Source organism: Rana temporaria, chromosome 4 (genome assembly GCF_905171775.1).
Source record: "Rana temporaria chromosome 4, aRanTem1.1, whole genome shotgun sequence".
NCBI classification, from domain to species: Eukaryota; Metazoa; Chordata; class Amphibia; order Anura; family Ranidae; genus Rana; species Rana temporaria.
In genome coordinates, this window is record NC_053492.1 from 210,316,300 (window position 1) to 210,336,795 (window position 20,496).

The window sequence follows — 20,496 nt, forward strand, 5'->3', positions numbered from 1 at the left end:
AGCAGGATTCCTGGAGACCACCCTGTAGAAACTTGGGCACGCACACACAGTACAGTTTCACAGAGTGATCTAAAATTTATCCTCACAGCAAGAGCATATACATGATGTAAATTTTGAAAAAAACTGTGCTTAGACAAATTATTTAAATCAGAAAAAACAAATGTACATAAATAAAGAAAGAACTGCGCCAAAATAGAAGTTAATTTAAATCAATCCTCAAAAAGGAAATATGTTAAAATATATAGGAGCTTCTAAAAGGCTACATCCCTCATGAGTCATGCAGAATCTTTAGATAACGGATTTCATTAAAAACAAAACAAGAGGCTAGGAAATAGAAAATAGAAACTGAAAGTACATAAAAGTGTTACTAGCTTAGATATGAAATGGCTGCTGAATATACAAAATTGAAGACATATGTATGCTACATATTCCTTCACTATGCAGTTGGGAAACTGAATCTTCTCCCAAAATCCACATGTTCCCACATACTGTATCTTCTGTTGCCTCAGGCATCACAACATGGCATAACTCCTCCCACAATTCCAAGCAGGTTTCCCCATCAGTGCTCACACTCAGTAGGAAGTAGTCATGTAGAGACACAAAACGTTGTCCTGTTTCCAGAAACCTAGAATAGAAACATATATTACCATGTGAAAAAAATTACAACAAAATTAAAAAATACCATAATAAAAAATGACAATTGAGAAATAAAAAGGTAAAATAATTAAACTTTTTTTTTTTATGTATATGAAAAAAAAAAAAAGAAATGTAAAAAAAAAAAAATCATATGGAAAAATATGTTAAATATTACCCCATATATAAGTATTAATATATATATATATATATATATATATATATATATATATATATATATATATATATATATATATATATATATATATATAATATATATATATATAAAATAATGAACATGTATCAAAAAAAGTGAAGAAAATCATAAAAAATACTTACCATATAATAAATATATTTTAGGAAAAAAATACATAAATATAAACATACATGTTTTTTTGTTTACATAATAACATGTTCAAATAGGTGTGTTTTTTTAAATTACATTTTTGTGCTAGGTAAAAGTCTGCAGGCTTTTTAACCAATTAAACCCCGGACCATATTGCTGGTCAAAGACCAGAGCACTTTTTGCGATTTGGCACTGCGTCGATTTAACTGACAATTGCGCGGTCGTGCGACGTGGCTCCCAAACAAAATTGGCGTCCTTTTTTCCCCACAAACAGAGATTTATTTTGGTGGTATTTGATCACCTCTGCGGTTTTTAGTTTTTGCGTTATAAACAAAAATAGAGCGACAATTTTGAAAAAAAAATATTTTTTACTTTTTGCTATAATAAATAACCCCCAAAAATATATAAAAAAAACATTGTTTTTCCTTAGTTTAGGCCACTACGTATTCTTCTACATATTTTTCGTAAAAAAAAATTTGCAATAAGCGTTTATTGATTGGTTTGCACAAAAGTTATAGCGTTTACAAAATAGGGGATAGTTTTATGGCATTTTTATTAATATTTTTTTTTTGTAGTAATGGCGGCGATCAGCGATTTTTTTCGGTGCTGCAACATTATGGCGGACACTTCGGACACTTTTGACACATTTTTGGGACCATTGGCAATTTTATAGCAATCAGTGCTATAAAAATGCATTGGATTACTATAAAAATGCCACTGGCAGTGAAGGGGTTAACACTAGGGGGCGGGGAAGGGGTTAAGTATGTTCCCTGGGTGTGTTCTAACTGTAGGAGGGTGGACTGACTGAGGGAAATGACAAATCGCTGTTCATAAATTGTATGAACAGGCGATAGGTCATTTCCCCCCCTGACAGGACCGGGAGCTGGTCGGCAAGTAGTTAAAGTAAACCTTTCAGGTGGGATATCTCATTGTGCTTGTTGCCTAGATATTATGAACACCTACAAACTTCAATCATTTGTACATGATTTACTAAGACTTATGTGCATAATGTTGCCCATTGCTCTCTAGTGGGCAGATACACTGTATTCTTACAGTATTTACTATGTATCCATAATGCATGCTTAGATATAGTCGAGAGTCGAGAGCTCCACTCCAGCCTAATGCAGCAGCGCACATAGCAAATGGCACAGCAACTCTACAGCCCCCAAATCGGACTGACTGAACCCTTAACCACTTTAGCCCCGGGCCTGTTTTTCAGAGTCGGTGTATACGAGACTAAAACATTTTTTTTGCTAGAAAATTACTTAAAACCCCCAAACATTATATATATTTTTTTCTAACACCCTAGAGAATAAAATGGCAGTCATTGCAATACTTTTTGTCACACCGTATTTGTGCAGCGGTCTTACAAGCGCACTTTTTTTGGAAAAAAAATCACTTTTTTAAATTAAAAAATAAGACAACAATAAATTTGGCCCAATTTTTTTATATATTGTGAAAGATAATGTTACGCCGAGTAAAATGATACCCAACATGTCATGCTTAAAAATTGCGCCCGCTCGTGGCATGGCGTCAAACTTTTACCCTTAAAAATCTCGATAGGCGACGTTGAAAAAATTCTACAGGTTGCATTTTTTGAGTTACAGAGTAGGCCTAAGGCTAAAATTATTGCTCTCGCTCTAACGATCGTGGCAATACCTCACTTGTGTGGTTTGAACACAGTTTTCATATGCGGGCGCTACTCGCGTAGGCGTTCGCTTCTGTGCGCGAGCTCGTCGGGACGGGGCGCTTTAAAAATTTTTTTTGGGGGTTTTCGGATTTATTTTTATTTATTTTACAATTTTTAACACTGAAATAAAAAAAAATAAAAAAATGATCACTTTTATTCCTATTACAAGGAATGTAAACATCCCTTGCAATAGAAAAAAGCATGACAGGTACTCTTATATATGAGATCTGGGGTCAAAAAGACCTCAGATCTCATATTTAGGCTTAAATGCAAAAAAAAAAAAAAATTGAAAATGTCATTTTTTCAAATGACAAAAAAAAAAATGTTGCTTTAAGACGCTGGGCGGGACTGACATTTTGACGTCACTTCAGCCCAGCAGAGCTATGGGGACGGGCGTAGGAGATTTTTCCTTCACTCGTAACCCCGCTCAGCTGCCGAATGGTCCCGATCGCCTCCGCCGCTACCGGCGGCTACGGTAAGCGGCGGAGGGCGCGGGAGAGCGTCGGGAGGGGGGGGCCCTCTCCCGCCACCAATAATGGCGATCTTGCGGCGAATCCGCTGCGGAGACCGCCGTTATCGTGTACCGGACCGCCCACTGAAGAGATGAATATCTCGGTTGTGGCAGCAGCTGCTGCCATTACCGAGATATTCATCTTTAAAGTGATGACGTATAACGACGGTGGGCGGTCGGCAAGTAGTTAACAGCCCAGGAACCCCCAAATAAGATGGAATTGCAGCCGCAATTTGAGCCGGTATCACCGGATGAACATTGCCAAAATGGCCGCTACAGCATGACACTCTGCCTCAAGCGCACTCTGCCTCACTGAGCACAAGCAGGCTATTCATTCTGCAACACCAACTTTTACCTCAGGACATCAGGCAGAACTCTCTCAGGTATTTACATTCACTCCAACCTCCTCTGAGCAATTCCCAAGGACACTTAATATCTGACTATGCCCTTTCTGCCTCAGGACACAATGCTGCAGTCCAAACTGTTTATGTTACCTCAGACGCCTTTCCTAGCAATGAAGCAAACCAAATGGCGGATTTATTTCAAAAGTTTTCTGACCTTTTAGATAAAGGACTGGCACAAACAGCAGCCAATATCACTGGAGACCTGAAAGCTGAGTTTCAGAATTTGGGATCAAGAATTGATTCAATTGGGGGGCGTTGCGACCGAGCTCTGTCATGGACACTTGAATTAAGAGCTCCGCTCGTCCGCCGGAGGGAACTCACTGCCATCCACAGCCACCGGCACTATTTACGCCTCAAAGAGCAGCCGCTGAACCACCAAGGCCCGCTGCATCTGCTGAGATGATCCGCCAGCGGAACAACCCACAAAATCCCCAGAATCCCCAGAAGCTCAAAGATTTCTTCACAGCGCACGGACTCCAACAAAATGGCGCCAGCGCCTCAGAGAACCAGACAGAGCCGCAGGCCACGAGCGCATCTAATGGCCGATCCGGTCCATCTAACCACCCTCAAGGAGCCCTACTGCATAGCGGGTCCTCCTCAGGGACAGCAGCCCATCCACCAGGAGCCCGGTGACAGGCAGCTGATAGACCAAGGCATGGAGGTAAGCGGGCATGGTGCTGCTGAGGTGACAGTGCTGCACAGTGATCAAGACCCTATAGCTGCATTCCCAACCTCTGACAGGCCAGTATCAGAAATGGTCCACAAAGATATGTTACTATCCCTGAAAGCCTCATTACATGCTGACATGACTGCTAGAATAAATCACTGCCAGAGAGAAGTACAGGCCTTGGGCTGCAGGGTGGACCACATTGAACACCGCATGAGTGACCTTACCTCATCCTTTAACACAATGGTGGATGCCCATAGCAACCACAGTGAGGAGATATCCTGGCTAAAAAACAAAGTCTTAGACCTAGAAGATCGTTCCAGGAGGAATAACATTAAGATCAGGGGGATCCCTGAAACCGTACCTGCAAAGCAGTTATTGTCATATGCCCAAGCATTATTTTCAACCTTACTGCCACCTCTGTCACCACAAGACCTCATTGTGGACCGCATTCACAGCCTTCCCAAACCCTCCTTCCTCCCTGACATCACTCCCAGAGACGTGCTGCTCAGGGTAGACTACTACCACATTAAGGAGCAAATACTAACAACCTTCCACAGAACCGAAAACAAGCACCCACAATATGCGGAAATACAACTGCTCCCGGATCTCTCCAAGCACACACTCCAACAACGTCAAAACCTAGTGATGATAACTAAGGCTCTGAGGAACCACAACATTCTCCATAAATGGAAATATCCTGACAAATTATCGGTTACCCACAATGGCACGTCAGTCCTCATCTCAACGCTGGAGGAAGGTATCGCAGCATTACGCCAATGGGGCATTCTACCTGATCACGCTCCGCCAATTGCTCCAGCCCCAAATCCTAGTCCGATATCAGGGGACTGGCAAGTGGTCTCACGCAAACGCTCTTCAAAATAAAGCACCGGTGGAAAAGTGTGAGCTTATTGCAACCAATATCATTCACTTCTCTCCAGACACAGGGGTTCCAAGTTATAATCCCTGTTTTCTCCCCCTAGATTCTTCATAGCCGTTACGCCTGCTTATCTTACCACAGATGCTCACGGACTAACCTAATTCCCCACAAAAGCGCAGGGAGGGGGGGCAGGACTAATCGATATCCCCATTACATGTGGGCAACTAGACTCGACCAACTTAAATGCTGGTTTTCCTCCACTGACATACCGCTTTGGGTGGAAATTGAAACATCCCTAGCTCCTATACCAGATCTCTCAGCGGTCCTTATGGGAGACTCTTGGATACCCTGGGATGCCAGGAAAACTTCCCCCACTATCTCCATCTCTTTGCAGGCTTGGAGATTCCTCCTCACCCACCAATTTAGCAATTGCAAAGAGATAGACTTCAAACTCCCTCTAAGCATAATTGAAGCTAATATACCAATGCTGTCCTTAAAATCATTCCCCTCCCATGGAATAACCACGGTGCAAGACTTTCTCCACAATAAAGGCCCGAAATAAATGGACTGTTTAAAGAGGGAATTTAATATGCCCAATCACATGCTTTTCACGTGCATGCGAGTGGCTCACTTTATGCAAACGAACCCACCCCCTATAACTCACCTTCCGACTGTAGTTTGGCAACATCTCACAAGTGGCTCTTTATACAATAAGGGTATATCACTATATTATGATCTACTTCAAAACAAAAAGGTATTTAAAAAATCAGCTGTACACTGTGTAAGGGGTTAGCTTGGTAGCGCGGGTGTGTGACCCCCTGGATGGGTTCACTACACACGGAACAATACAGAGAAACAGCCGAAGACGATTGAAAACAAAGAAATTGCAAGCATCCAAAGTGCAAGCATCCAAACAGCATAAACAAAATCAAACATAAAATAAACCCTGGCCACTTGGGGCGTCTACCTTCACCACACAGGAACCTATCTATGGAGTCTGGCACAGCCTAGTGCTGGGCAGACACTGCTGGTCCTACATCAGAAATCAATAGTCTCTTTTTGATTTTTATCACACAGAAAAATCAACAGCACCTCACCTCTTCAGAAACATTTCTGCTCACTGCTCTCCTTCACTCAGAAAGCCTCAGGATGCAGCATTCAGTAGTAATCCTCTGGATTACTTATAGAGGCCTTAATTGCCTCATTCTGAACAGCTGAAGTTTTCCAACACCCTTAAATCTTTCTGGCTGCTTCTGCAGCCGACACCTGATAATAATTAGTATATTGTCTAAACAAGGCAGAAATGTATCTCCCGTCTGTGACAACACCCACAGATTTACCTGACTTCCTGTCACATAGCCCCCCTCTTGTTTCAACCCTAGGGTTGGGACACAGGTTGCCAGGCAGGCATGCACTCGGGACAACCCATCTGCATTCCCCATTTTAGCACCGGGGCGATGCGTTACCACAAAACTAAATTCCTGGAGGCCCAGGAACCATCTATTTATTCTCCTATTGGTCTCTTTGTTCTGTGCCATCCACTTCAATGGGGCATGACCTGTCACCATTTCAAACTTTCTACCCATGAGGTAGTACCGGAGAGAATCCAATGCCCATTTCACCGCCAAACACTCTTTCTCAATGGTGGCATAATTCTCCTCATGGGCCTTCAACTTTCGGCTGAGGTACATAACAGGGTGTTCCTCCCCCTTGATAATCTGGGACAGTACAGCTCCTAACCCCACATTTGACGCATCTGTCTGAACCACGAAGTCCCATGAAAAATCAGGCGAATTTAAAACTGTCTGACTACATAAGGCCTGTTTTAAAGCCTGAAAAGCTGTTTCTGCTTTGGTTGTCCATTTGGTCATGACAGACTCCTTCCCTTTGGTCAAATTGGTCAGGGGAGCAGCCTGTGAGGCAAAATGGGGGATAAAACGGTGATAATAACCCGCGATCCCCAAAAATGCACGAACCTGTTTCTTGTTGGTGGGACGTGGCCAATCCTGAATAGCCTCAACTTTGTTTATTTGGGGCTTGATTAGACCTCTTCCAATGGTATACCCCAGATACTTTGCCTCTTCTAGCCCAAGGGTACATTTTTTTGGATTGGCTGTAAACCCGGCTTTCCAGTTGGAATCCATCACAGCCTGAACTTTTGGTAAGTGTGAGTCCCAATCCTCACTGTGGATGACAACGTCATCGAGGTATGCAGCAGCATAGGCTCGATGAGGCCGAAGGGTCTTATCCATGGTGCGTTGAAATGTGGCGGGAGCATTCTGTAACCCAAAAGGCATCCTCCGATATTGGAAAGATCCGTCTGGAGTTACAAATGCTGTTTTTTCCCTGGCCGACTCTGAGAGAGGTATTTTCCAATAACCCTTGGTCAGGTCTAACGTCGTCATGTACCGGGCAGTGCCTAGGCGATCAATCAGTTCATCAATGCAGGGCATAGGATAGGTGTCAAACTTAGTGATTTGATTCAGGCGGCGAAAGTCATTACAAAACTGCCAACTTCCATCTGGTTTGGGCACTAAGACAATGGGACTGGACCAATCACTATTTGACTCTTCTATCACCCCCAGCTCAAGCATTTTTTTTACTTCCTGGCGAATTGCCTCTCGCCGGGCTTCTGGAATTCTATAAGGCTTCAACTTGACCTTATCCCCTGGTGGGTGATAATGTCATGTTCAACTCCGGAGACCCAACCTGGCAGGTCTGAAAACTTCTCTTTATTACGGAGCACAAATTCTTTAACCTCCTGTTGCTGAGTTTTGGATAGAGTCTCCGCTATCCCAACTTCAGGGACAGCCAGGTTAAATGGAGCAGAAAATCGGGTAGTCTTAGCGACCAAGGACTCTCTATCCTTCCAGGGTTTCAGCAAGTTCACGTGATAGAGCTGCTCAGGTTTTCGTCTTCCCGGTTGGCTAATTTTATAATTTACCACCCCCATTTTCTCCAACACTTCATAGGGACCCTGCCATTTGGCTAGGAATTTACTTTTGACCGTGGGGACCAGCACTAACACCCTATCACCAGGTGCAAAGGAACGGACCTGGGACCCACGATTGTAAATCCTTTGTTGAGCCAATTGGGCTTGGGCTAAATGTTCCTTCACAATCGGCATCACTTGGGCAATTCTATCTTGCATTTGGGCCACATGTTCAATCACACTTCGATGAGGGGAACTCTCACTCTCCCATGTTTCCCTGGCAATGTCCAGTAGGCCCCGGGGGTGCCTCCCATACAGTAGCTCAAATGGAGAGAACCCTGTGGACGATTGGGGAACCTCTCTTATGGCAAACATCAGATGAGGGAGCAGATAATCCCAATTCTTTCCATCTTTATCCACCACCTTCCTCAACATTTGTTTTAAGGTTTTATTAAACATTTGCACTAACCTGTCTTTTTGAGGGTGATATACTGATGTACATAATTGGGTCACTTTCAGGAGTTTACAAAGTTCTTTGGTCAACCTAGACATAAACAGGATGCCCTGGTCAGTTAGGACTTCCTTAGGAAGACCCACACAGCTAAAAACCTGAAATAACTCTTTGGCAATGATTTTAGCAGAGGTGTTTCGGAGAGGAATCGCTTCTGGGTAGCGGGTGGCATAGTCCATTATTACCAAGATGTGCTGGTGCCCTCTAGTGGACTTCAGTAAGGGGCCAACCAAGTCCATGGCGATCCTCTCAAAAGGGACCTTGATAATGGGCATGGGTGCAGTAATCTGACACACTGGACAGGAAGAGCAGTACAATTCCACTTCCTTAGTGATCCCAGGCCAATAAAACCTCTGGGTGATCCTCTCCCGCGTTTTTTCTGCTCCCAAATGTCCCCCAAGAATGTGCCCATGGGCCAGTTCCAAAACCATCTTGCGGTACGGTTTAGGCACTACCAGTTGCTCAATGGTGTCCTCTATCCTCTGTGACACTCGATATAACAGGTCCCTTTTAATAATGAAGTAAGGGAGGGCAACCCTCTCGTCAGGGTTAACTAACTCCCCATCTATCTTCACTACATTCTCCCGGGATCTTAGAAATGTGGGGTCCCTCAATTGCTCAGTGATAAAGTTTTCTCTGTGCTCCTCGAGGTCATCAAACCCTATCGACCGCTGTTCCTCTTCTGAGGTAGAAGGCTCCTCCCTAGGGACTGGTGTTTCCCCTGCTAAGACTGAGAATGGAAACTCAGGAGAATCCTCACAGTTAGAGGTTTCTGGAGTAGATGGTTCGGACTCATAAGAACCACTTACTGGGGAATCTGGGCAGTCCCAGATTTCCCAGAATTTTGGGAAATCTCTTCCCACAATGGCGTCATGTGGCAGTTTGGGAACTAAACCCACCTGGTGACACAAGTTACCGATGGAGGTTTCAAAGGAAACCGTAGTCACCGGATATTCTCGAGTGTCCCCATGTGCACAAACTACAGCCATTTTCCTAGGATGCAAGGTTTTTCCCACCACTAGATCACTTTTCACTAAGGTGACTAGGCTACCTGAATCCAACAATACCACAACATTTTTACCATCTAAGCACATTCTATATAAAGGTTTCTCATTTCCCTTTTCTGCAGTGCATGTGGTTGCAAAAAGGGACTGTCGTCCCTCTGTCAGAAAGTCTCACTGCATGGGTTCATCACCCGCTGGGCAAACCGCTGCTACATGTCCCTCTTCCCGGCAACGGTAACAAATCAACCTTCTGGTCCTCTCCTGTGGGATGGGTCTTCCAGGCCGCTCTCGCCAAACATTAGCAGTAGTCCCGATAATTCCTCTAGTTGCTCCTTGGTCCCTCTCTCCACCCCCATCCCTTGATGCAGTCTTACCTATAGGTGGGGAGGGTCTGGTCTTGGGGTGGAAAGTCTGTGCGTCTCTGGTGTAAGAGGACAAATTCTCTGTTGTTAGGTACCTTTCGACCAGGTATACAAGTTTGTCTGCGGTTTCCGGACCACCATGGTTCACCCATGTCTGCAGGGTGTTAGGAAGAGACCTAAGAAATGTGTCCATGACTACTCGCTCCAAAATTTTTGGTCCAGACAGAGTTTCTGGCTGCATCCATTTTCTAGCCAAATGGATGAGGTCATACATCTGCGACCGAGGTGGCTTCCTCTGCTGATAACTCCAATTGTGGACCCGCTGAGCACGGACATGCAGGGTTACAGTGTAACGTGCCAATATTTCGAATTTTAACCGATCATAGTTTTTTGCATCTGCAAGCTCCAAATCAAAATATGCCTTTTGGGCTTCTCCAGATAATAGGGGGGGCACTAGTCCAGCCCACTGTTCTTTAGGCCAACTCTCTCTTTCCGCTGCTCTCTCAAACATGGTCAGAAACATCTCAGGGTCCTCATCTGCAGTCATCTTTGGCAATAAGTGTCTTACCCGAAAAGTCGGTATGTTACTGGCCTGACTCCCAGCCTCAGTCTGCTGTCTCTGAAGCTGTGTCACGATGGTCTCCATTTGCTGCTGGTGTCTCCGTTCCAAGCCTGCAATGCTCTCTCAGTGAGCTGCAAGGCTTTCTTGGTAAACCTGTTGTTGAGCTGCCATGCTCTCTTGGTGAGCCTGTTGTTGAGCTGCGTGAGCCTGTTGTTGAGCTGCCATGCTCTCTTGGTGAGCCTGTTGTTGAGCTGCGTGAGCCTGTTGTTGAGCTGCGTGAGCCTGTTGTTGAGCTGCGTGAGCCTGTTGTTAAGCTGCAAGGCTCCGCTGCAAACCTGTGTAAGGGGTTAGCTCGGTAGCGGGGGTGTGTGACCCCTTGGATGGGTTCACTACACACGGAACGATACAGAGAAACAGCCGAAGACGGTTGAAAACAAAGAATTTGGTTTATTCTTCCATCTTGCTGGAAACAAGTGCAAGCATCCAAACAGCATAAACAAAATCAAACATAAAATAAACCCTGGCCACTTGGGGCATCTACCTTCACCACACAGGAACCTATCTATGGAGTCTGGCACAGCCTAGACACTGCTGGTCCTACAGCAGAAAACAAAAGTCTCTTTTTGATTTTTATCACACAGAAAAATCAACAGCACCTCACCTCTTCAGAAGTATTTCTGCTCACTGCTCTCCTTCACTCAGAAAGCCTCAGGATGCAGCAATCAGTAGTAAACCTCTGCATTACTTATAGAGGCCTTAATTGCCTCATTCTGAACAGCTGAAGTTTTCCAACGCCCTTAAATCTTTCTGGCTGCTTCTGCAGCCGACACCTGATAATAATTGGTATATTGTCTAAACAAGGCAGAAATGTATCTCCCGTCTGTGACAACACCCACAGATTTACCTGACTTCCTGTCACAACATAAAATGGGACACAGATCTAGGCACTAATACTACAGATGAACGATGGAAGTTTGCATTTCAAACTGTACAGCACACATCACACTGTATTAACCATTGGGAATTAATGATACAAATTATAAATCGTTGGCAATATATACCCTGTAGGATTGCAAAAATGTTTCCCAACTCCTCGCCTCTATGCTGGAGAGAATGTGGACACAAAGGCCACCTCCTTCACATGTTCTGGGAATGCCCTAGCTTAACTAGCCTCTGGAATCAAGTATTTAAACTCATTTCATCCATTACGGGAATACTCACACCCCCCAACCCATCACTAGCCATACTGCACATTGGTCTGGAAAACTTTCCGTACACCATGAGGCATGTGGTATCCCACATACTACTAGCTGCTAGGTCCTTGATACTTCAAAATTGGAAAAACACCCATGTAGATAATCTTACTGATGTAACTATAAAAGTCCACCAGAATTACACATTCGAACGGCTTTTAGCAATTAATTCGCTCAAATATAGTAAATTAGACAATCTGTGGGATATCTGGACTAGCAACCTTAATACTGCCTGAATATCTGAATGTATAAATTCTTAAGTTTCTAATAACCTTGGTTGCATAACTACTTTCACTCTGACTATGTGCTTCTTCCTGTTGTTGCTTATTGTTACTTTATTCTTTTATTTATTTTAATTTTACTTTTCCTTCATTTTGATGTACTTGCCCACTTGTACTCTGTTACAAAATTCTTAATAAACATCTTTAAATGAAAAAATAAAATAAAAAAAGAATTGATTCAATTGAACACAAACTGGAAGAAATGGTGGCCTCGTCAAATCAAAATATGAAGCATATACACACAGTTCAGGAACAACTGGATTTTGCCATCTCTAGAATTGATGACCTCGAGAACAGATCTTGCAGATATAATATAAGAATCAGGGGGCTCCCTGAAACAGTTCTAGATGTATCATCAGCAGTCCAGGAATTATTCATAAACTTGCTACCTACTGTACCTCATCACCGCCTGGAACTCAATAGGGCTCATAGGGCTCTGGGACCCCCAAGGAAAGATGGTAAACACAGAGACAATATTGTCAAGCCCTACTATTATTCCATAAAGGAAGAGGTAATGAAACAGGCCAGATCCTCCCCCCAAGTGTTATATCAAGGCCACTCAAGACAACTATTTACGGATCTCTCCCCTTCTACTATCCAGCGCAGGAAGGCACTGAAACCATTATTATGGGTTTAAGCACAAAAATAAATTAAATACAGATGGGCCCTTCCTTTTGCGTTAAAATTTTTCTGATAGATGAAGATCCTACTCCTTCTCCAGCCTTTCGGAAGTAGAACACCTACTGCGACAACTAAAACTCATCTCCCACAAAGCGGACATGGACACCGCCCCAGCCAATAACGATTCAACTAAAAGACCCACTCTAACAAGCCCACAATCCCCAATGTGAAAAAGGGGAAAGGCAAAGAAAATCAAGGACAATGGTCCCTCCAGAATAAGGACTAACTAACATTTTTTGTCATGTTCCTATTTCAGATCTAGAAACCAAACAAGAAACCCATTTGTAACCATTGATGGGTGGGGGTTCCTCCCCCTTTTGTTTTGTTTTTTTAAAACCTAGTTACTTATCCCCTCTTATTTTTTTGTGAGGGATTGGCAAAGTAGATTTTGCTAGATTTTTGGGAGAACTAGGCATCAAATACTGTCTATTGCCGTGCTGTTCATAAATGTTCATAAAAGTTCATATTTGTTAAGGGCACCCTGTACAGGGGTGGACCTCATGTGCCTCCACCTATCCCTTGGAAATCAGTAGGTTTCTGAGAGCTAGGTTGTCTAAACCCTAGAGTTAAACATTTATTCTATTTATTGTAGGGTTTCGGGGGGGGGGGGGTCTCCACTTCCAAACCCCGTTAATACTGTACATGTTAGGAGACTTTCTAATAATTCTTCTTTTCTTTCCTTCTTCATTCCTTTTTTATGTTCTTTTCCTTTCAACTATGTGCCTAACATCCCCATCTATTGCAGAACTTCAAATTTCCAGATTAATGTTGGACATCTTATATATTTTTTTCCCAGCTGAAGAAAGGCCCTGATATGACTTCAGACAGAGGACTACATAGGGTGAGTGAAGATATTATCGGTGAGTGCATCTCTTTAGATCTCCATGGCTGATTCCACATAAACTGCCCTTAACATAGCCTCCCACAATGTTCAGGGTTTCAACTCTCCAATTAAAAGGAGGAAAATCTTGGATTATTACAAATCTCTCAAAATGGATATCATTTTCATCCAGGAAACACACTTTCCTATGCGATATAGTCCCAAATACATTCACCCCCATTTCCCCCAATTTCATCTGGCCTGTGCAGAAAATAAAACCAAAGGGGTAGCCATCATCTTCTCAAAACATTGTAAATTCGAAAAAAACTTTGAATACATCGACCCAGAGGGAAGAATCCTTCTGATAAAAGGCAAGATAGAAGGACATCTATTTTCACTGGTGTCCTACTATACCCCCAATAGGGGTCAAGCTGCTTTTTTCAAAAACATGATGGACACACTTAATCCTATGCTAGCAGGCACGATCATTTTTTGGCGGAGACTCAAATGCAGCATTTGACAAATCTTTGGACAAATCCAAAACTTCCAGGTCCGAATTGACTCGCCCAACCAATGAAAGCATTAAAATTGCCAAATTACTAGCGGCCCATAGTCTTGCCAACATCTGGAGGGAATTGAATCCCTCTAAACGGGATTTCACACACTATTCACACACGCATAATACATATGCCAGAATATATCACATTATAACACCCATAACACATATAACTCAGGTCCCATTCATATCTAATGCTCAAATCAAAGATACAACCCAATGCTCTGAGCCAAAAAAAAGGTAATTGGAAACTTAATGAATCCATCGTATCTAATCCGACTAGGGTGGAAGCAATCAATAGGGCACTCCAGGATTTATTTTCCCTAAATGACAATGGAGAAATCTCTGCTGAAACATTATGGGCCGCTCACAAAGCCTACTGTACATTTGAGGTAAAATAATCTAGATCTCCTCACAAATCAAACTGGAATGTAGAGACAACATAGAGTGTTTAGAAAAGGAATATACAACTCTACGAACCAGTCACAATAGACACAGCCAAATTATACCTTAACTTAATCCTTACTACACAAGCAGAGAAGGCAATCCGTTGGAGCAGTAATACATTTTTTCACATGCAAACAAAATAGGATCCCTTCTTGCTGCAAAACTTTCCCCCCCGAATCAGGGTTAACACTATACCTAAAATCTGAATAGCGGGTAAACCTCCTACGGCCAATCCTGTTAAAATTCTTGATGCCTTCCAGGACTTCTACTCTAATCTCTACTGTTCTCCCATCCAGTCTGATAAAAATTGTATCAATAGATATTTAGACAACCTTACCATACCAATCCTTAACAACACTCATTAAAATATACTAGAAAACAACTTTACAGTAGAAGAGGTTCTAGAGGTCATTAAATACCTCAAAACAAGGGATATTTATTCCTTATTATAAGGCCTTTGCAGATACCTTAACCCCACATTTACCAACATTTTTTAATGCCAAAACGCATTGTGAACCCTTGGATACCCATCTCAATACTGCTTACATTACAATCATTCCAAAACCAGACAAAAATCCTGAAGAAATTTGTAATTACCGCAGAATCTCCCTCATAAACAATGATTAAAAGATTATGACTAAAATAATGGCTAATCATTTAGCTTCCTTTATCAATACATACATACACAAAGACCAAATAGGCTTTATCCCTGGTAGGCAGGGCCCAGATCAAATACGTAGGGCGATAGATGTAGTTTCAATACTCCAATCTAATTGGGGGGTGGAGTGAGACAACAGGAGCTACTCTTTGGACCTCCAGAAGGCCTTTAATACAATGTCTTGATCATATATATTCGCCCTCATAGAGCGTCAGGGCTTTGGGGAATGCTTCATGGGTATACTACACTCCCTATATTCACATCCTAAGGCACAAATTTGTCTTCAAGGACATTACTCTAAAACAATAAACATACTAAGGGGTACCAGACAAGGATGCCCACTTTCTCCACTTATTTTCATGATTGTTATTGAAACTTTGACAATAGCTATTCGTCAGAATCCAAATATTAAGGGAGTGTCCTGTGGAGACCAAACCCATAAATGCGGTTTGTTTGCAGATGACATTCTTTTATTTGTAACATCACGGCTAATTTCATTACCGAATATATGTCAAGCTTTGCACAATTTCTCTAAAATTTTAGGTCTCAAGGTTAACTACGAGAAATCGCAAGCCCTTAATGTCTCGCTCCCTCCCCCAAGTGTATCTTCACTTAAGCAGTCATTTAAATTTGAATGGAATGATTCCTCAATAAGGTATCTAGGTATCACACTTACAGCTCACACAGAAACTCTATAAAAACCCAACTACCCACCACTATATAAGAAATTAGAAAATGATCTCAAAACCTGGTCCAAATACGAACTTTCATGGCTGGGAAGCATTAACTCAATCAAAATGACCCTGCTCCTGAGAATTCTAAATTTCTTTAGGTCACTTCCCATCCCGATCAAAAAAAAAAAACACTTGAAAACTCTTCAGAGCAAAATACTTAAATACACCTGGGGAACCTCTAGCTATGGCATTCCTCAAAACACCCTGTTCCTTCACAGAAATAAGGGAGGGCTTGGCCTTCCTGACTTACATAAATATTTTATAGCAGCAAGATTAGCTCAACTCTCCTTGATCTACTCAAAGACTGAAAAACCGGACTGGATTAACATTGAGAGAAAGGCAGTCTACCAAATTTCTCTTGATCACCTATTATGGTATCCAATCAAAAACGACCACCTAAAATGGCCCCTTCCCTATATTAATCTTGTGTGCTCTGGGACAGCTATAGGAATCATCCGACCCTTATCTCAGCAGCACGCCCCCTCACACATCTATTCAACAACCTGGATTTTTCCCCGGGTTTAGACGTACAAACGCTTAAATGGTGGGTGGATAAAGGACTACAGTAGGTGCCGGCAATATTGTATTTCCAGCGCGATGGGATCGTGCTGGAAATTGGCACCACGCGGCTGTGCTTCTTGCGCTTGCCGCCCCCGAGATGAAGTGTATCCATAGGAATCTATTGGGGGCAGCGAGCGGGAGGAGCGATATAGCTCGTTGCTGGCTCCTGCTACGGGGGTCACAGAGGGCGAATATCGCCGATGCCGAGCTGTGGTTATGTACAACTTTTTTTTATAACTGACAATTTTTATTGAAGTTTTATATTTTACAACACAAAAATAGAAAAGGATAATGATCCCTGGAAATCATGCAAACTTCCAACAGCAAACCAACATAGTATGCACACATAGCAATACACATGGGTAAACCAATAAACCAATAAAATTGTTACACAGTTCTGTAACCAGATATTGCTTACAGAACTTAGGAGTCAAGCGAGCCAGTAGCGTGGAATCAATACGTTTTTTAGATTATGATCATGTTATATATACATAGAATGGAATTTTAATATGTACAAATAAATATGTACTGAGTACTGAGGAGTCAAGCGAGCCAGTAGCGTGGAATCAATACAATGAGTTCTCAAAGTAGCTTAGCCAGTGATTCCAAACCTAAGGAGGTAAGGAAAGTGTCTATTGGGCTCATGTGCAGTTAAAAAGACAAGAAAGACTAAACAAAAAGAGGAGAAGTAGAAAGAGTAGACAGACAAGGCTATTCCTGGGTCTAGAGAGTGTCGACATCTCAGATGGAAGAAGGGCATGAGAGCCTCATGGAGGGTCTTCCCTGAGATGCCAGGGTTACTAGAGCACATGGTGGTGATCAACCCTGTTAGCCAGTCAGGCTGTCAGGGACTCCATGAATTCCACATCCTTAATCCTAGGCTAAACATATGTATAGATCTAAATATATACAACCTAAGCTGTGCAAGTTTTTTAGATTATGATCATGTTATATATCCATAGAATGGAATTTTAATATGTACAAATAAATATGTTTTTATAATCAACTGCATTTGTGGTCAAGTTGCCTTTAAAGTCCCACCCTTTTTTGAGGGTATTTGTTTACTCTATTGAAATTCAGGATGTTGTTAACAAATGTATGTTTTTGAACAGTGGAAATATTGTATAAATAGACTCAATAAAGCACCAGATGCTTTACTAATAATAAAAATTATCAAACATATAAAAAAAACATCAATAATATCAAATGTATTAATAATAATAAAAAATATTAGAAGTAAGAAGGTTTAGAGGAGTAAATAGAGGGGTCTCAAGGATTCCCCAATGAACCCTGAAACTCCAGTGAAATAATGTGGGCAGGGAGGACTATACCGGTACTTGATAATTAGGTTCAAAAGCCTGAATAGTTCATGTTTACAAAAATATTTATTAGCAAATAAACATTAAAGACAAGAATAAAAATACAATACATAAAAACATTACAAAAATACAAACTTGACCACAATCAGGTCACCGGTTGTGCAATCCCCATTTAACAGGCGGGGTAGAGTATCGGTGAGAAAATTGAAATCATGAGACCAGTAGTCTCGAGTCTCGACTAGTTTCGGTTTCGCTTCATCAGGAGACGGTCTAGAGGCACAAGGTCCCTTGTTCCCAGAGAGAGGGTCCCAGTTGGACGATAAGTGCATGTGAACTACGACCAAGTCTAATGAAACAGACCTGTGTGCCCAATTGGGCATTAAAGTGTTAAGGGGGTTGTGGGTCCCAGGACATAAAAGTCCTGTAGATACAATAGATGCTCGCAGTAGTGGCCAGGTAAAGAAGGCCAATGCAGGGGGCTGGTAATAGATCAGTTACCAGTCAGTGGAAATAACCAGCAAGCAAGCTTTTGGTTGTTAGGTATGTGTATGTCCTGGGACCTGGCTCCGGTGCTAGGTTTAGAGGAGATTGTTATTGGTCAGTGTGGTCAAATAGCTGTGCTGGTCAATGACTGGTAGCAAGCATTATGGTGCTACACAGCTTCTGGCACTGTGTAGTGAAGTGAAGTTTTAAAGTGTCTAGCCCAATTTACCATCTGACATACAGTAGGTGACAGGTGATGACATTTACAGCAGTGAGTTCAGCAGGGACTGGAGGAGGGGGTGGTAGGACACATAGTAACAAACACTAATTTAAATAATGGTCTGCCTGTCTGCTGCTAAAATATACTATCACATGGCCCTGTATGCATATGGCATAGACACTAGTGATTCTAAAGATAAAGAATACCTTTAGTCTTTACACTATAGGCATATTCACATCAACATTTTCAAATGCATGTGGTCTGTTTAGTCCATCATCATTCAGCAATACCCCCCAGAATTTTTTTTTTTTTTTTTTTACTAAAGGCAAATCCTACAAGTGCATATATAATGTGTGTAAATAAAAAATAACAAAAATAAAAATGCATGATAACAAAAGCACTATGCATTTTGATGCAGTGGCATTAAGAAATAAAATTAAAAAAAACCCATGCACTTTGGTGCTATTGAGGGGTGGCAGACAGTTCATTATCAAATTAATAGGCTGTTCTGCAGCAAGGCACATACTCTGATGCATCGCATAGATGTGAAGTTGAACCTTTAAAACACAGTCAGGAGGCCTAGGGGCACCAAAAACCCACATTTTCAAAAAATCATTTGTCATTGGGACAGAAAGTGAGGTGCAATCTTCTGAACAGATGCGCACAGACAGCAAAACAAATGTTACAGGGGTGATAATCCCTCTCTATGTTTTCCAAAAAGCTTGAAAAATTGATTTTTTTGGCTGGAGCTACACTTTAAAAAAGTACCAGTTCAAAATTACGAACAGATTATACTTAACAACAAACCTACAGTCCCTGTCTTGTTTGCACCGCCTGTATACTGCTGTTAAAAGTATATAGGGCCAAATGGGCTGGTAATGACCTGGGGGGAGGGGGGAGGGGGGCGGGGAAACCCATGCTATTTTTCTCAATGATTTTCATCCATATTGCAGACATTACATTAAATCCGCAAGTAGTTTTAAATGACTTTTTTCCTATAGTAACACCCAGCAGGTGCGATATTTAAAGGAATTTTTCAATTTTTTTTTCACTTTAAGCATCATTAAAATCACTGCTCCAGAACTTCCATTGATACATGTTCCCTGGGGCAAGACCCGGGTTCTCAAACCCGTTTTACGACAATAACTTGCATATTAGGCTTTAAAATGAGCACTTTTGAATTCGAACGTTCGAGTCCCATAGACTTCAATGGGGTTCTAAATGTTCGCGCGAACGTTCGGACCGTTCAAAGGTTCTGGTGCAAACAGAATGGGGGGTGTTCGGCTCATCCCTACTCCTAAGAGGTTTTCCTTAATTTCCTTAATTTATCCCACGGAGGAGAAATTCACCAGGAGATGGAGGGTACCAGAAGTAGACGCTGCTATCTCTTGTATGTACAGTAGACAATGTGCAGGTGTTTAGAGATCCAGTGGAAAAAAAGCTGGAATCTTTACTTAAAACCTCTTTTGCCATGGCCGGCGCAGTAGCTCAGCCTGCAGTAGCGGTGATTGGCATGTGTCAATCCCTAAAGGATCAAATTAAGCATGTTATCAAAATTGTATGCTATTAAAGATTCTATTCAGCAAGCATCTCGCCTTGCTCTCCTGCTAGTTCATATGCACAGGATTTTGTGGCTGAAGCATTGGTCAGCTGAAGCACCATGCAAAAAGCTTTTGTCTGGTTTTCCTTTTCATGGGGAACGCTTATTTGGGGATGATTTAGACCAGGGGTCTCTAAACTTTCTAAACAAAGGGTAAATGGTCCGAAACTGAAAAGACCTTGCCCATCAATATCCTAGAGATCCGGGCAATACGTTTGGCCCTGAGGGCCTGGACGCACAGGTTACAGGATTGTCCTGTCTGAATACAATCCGACAATGCCACAGCAGTGGCCTATATGAATCACCAAGGGGGCACCAGGAGTCTCGCCACCCAGAGGGAGGTAAATCATATTCTGATTTGGGCAGAGAGGCATGTACCAT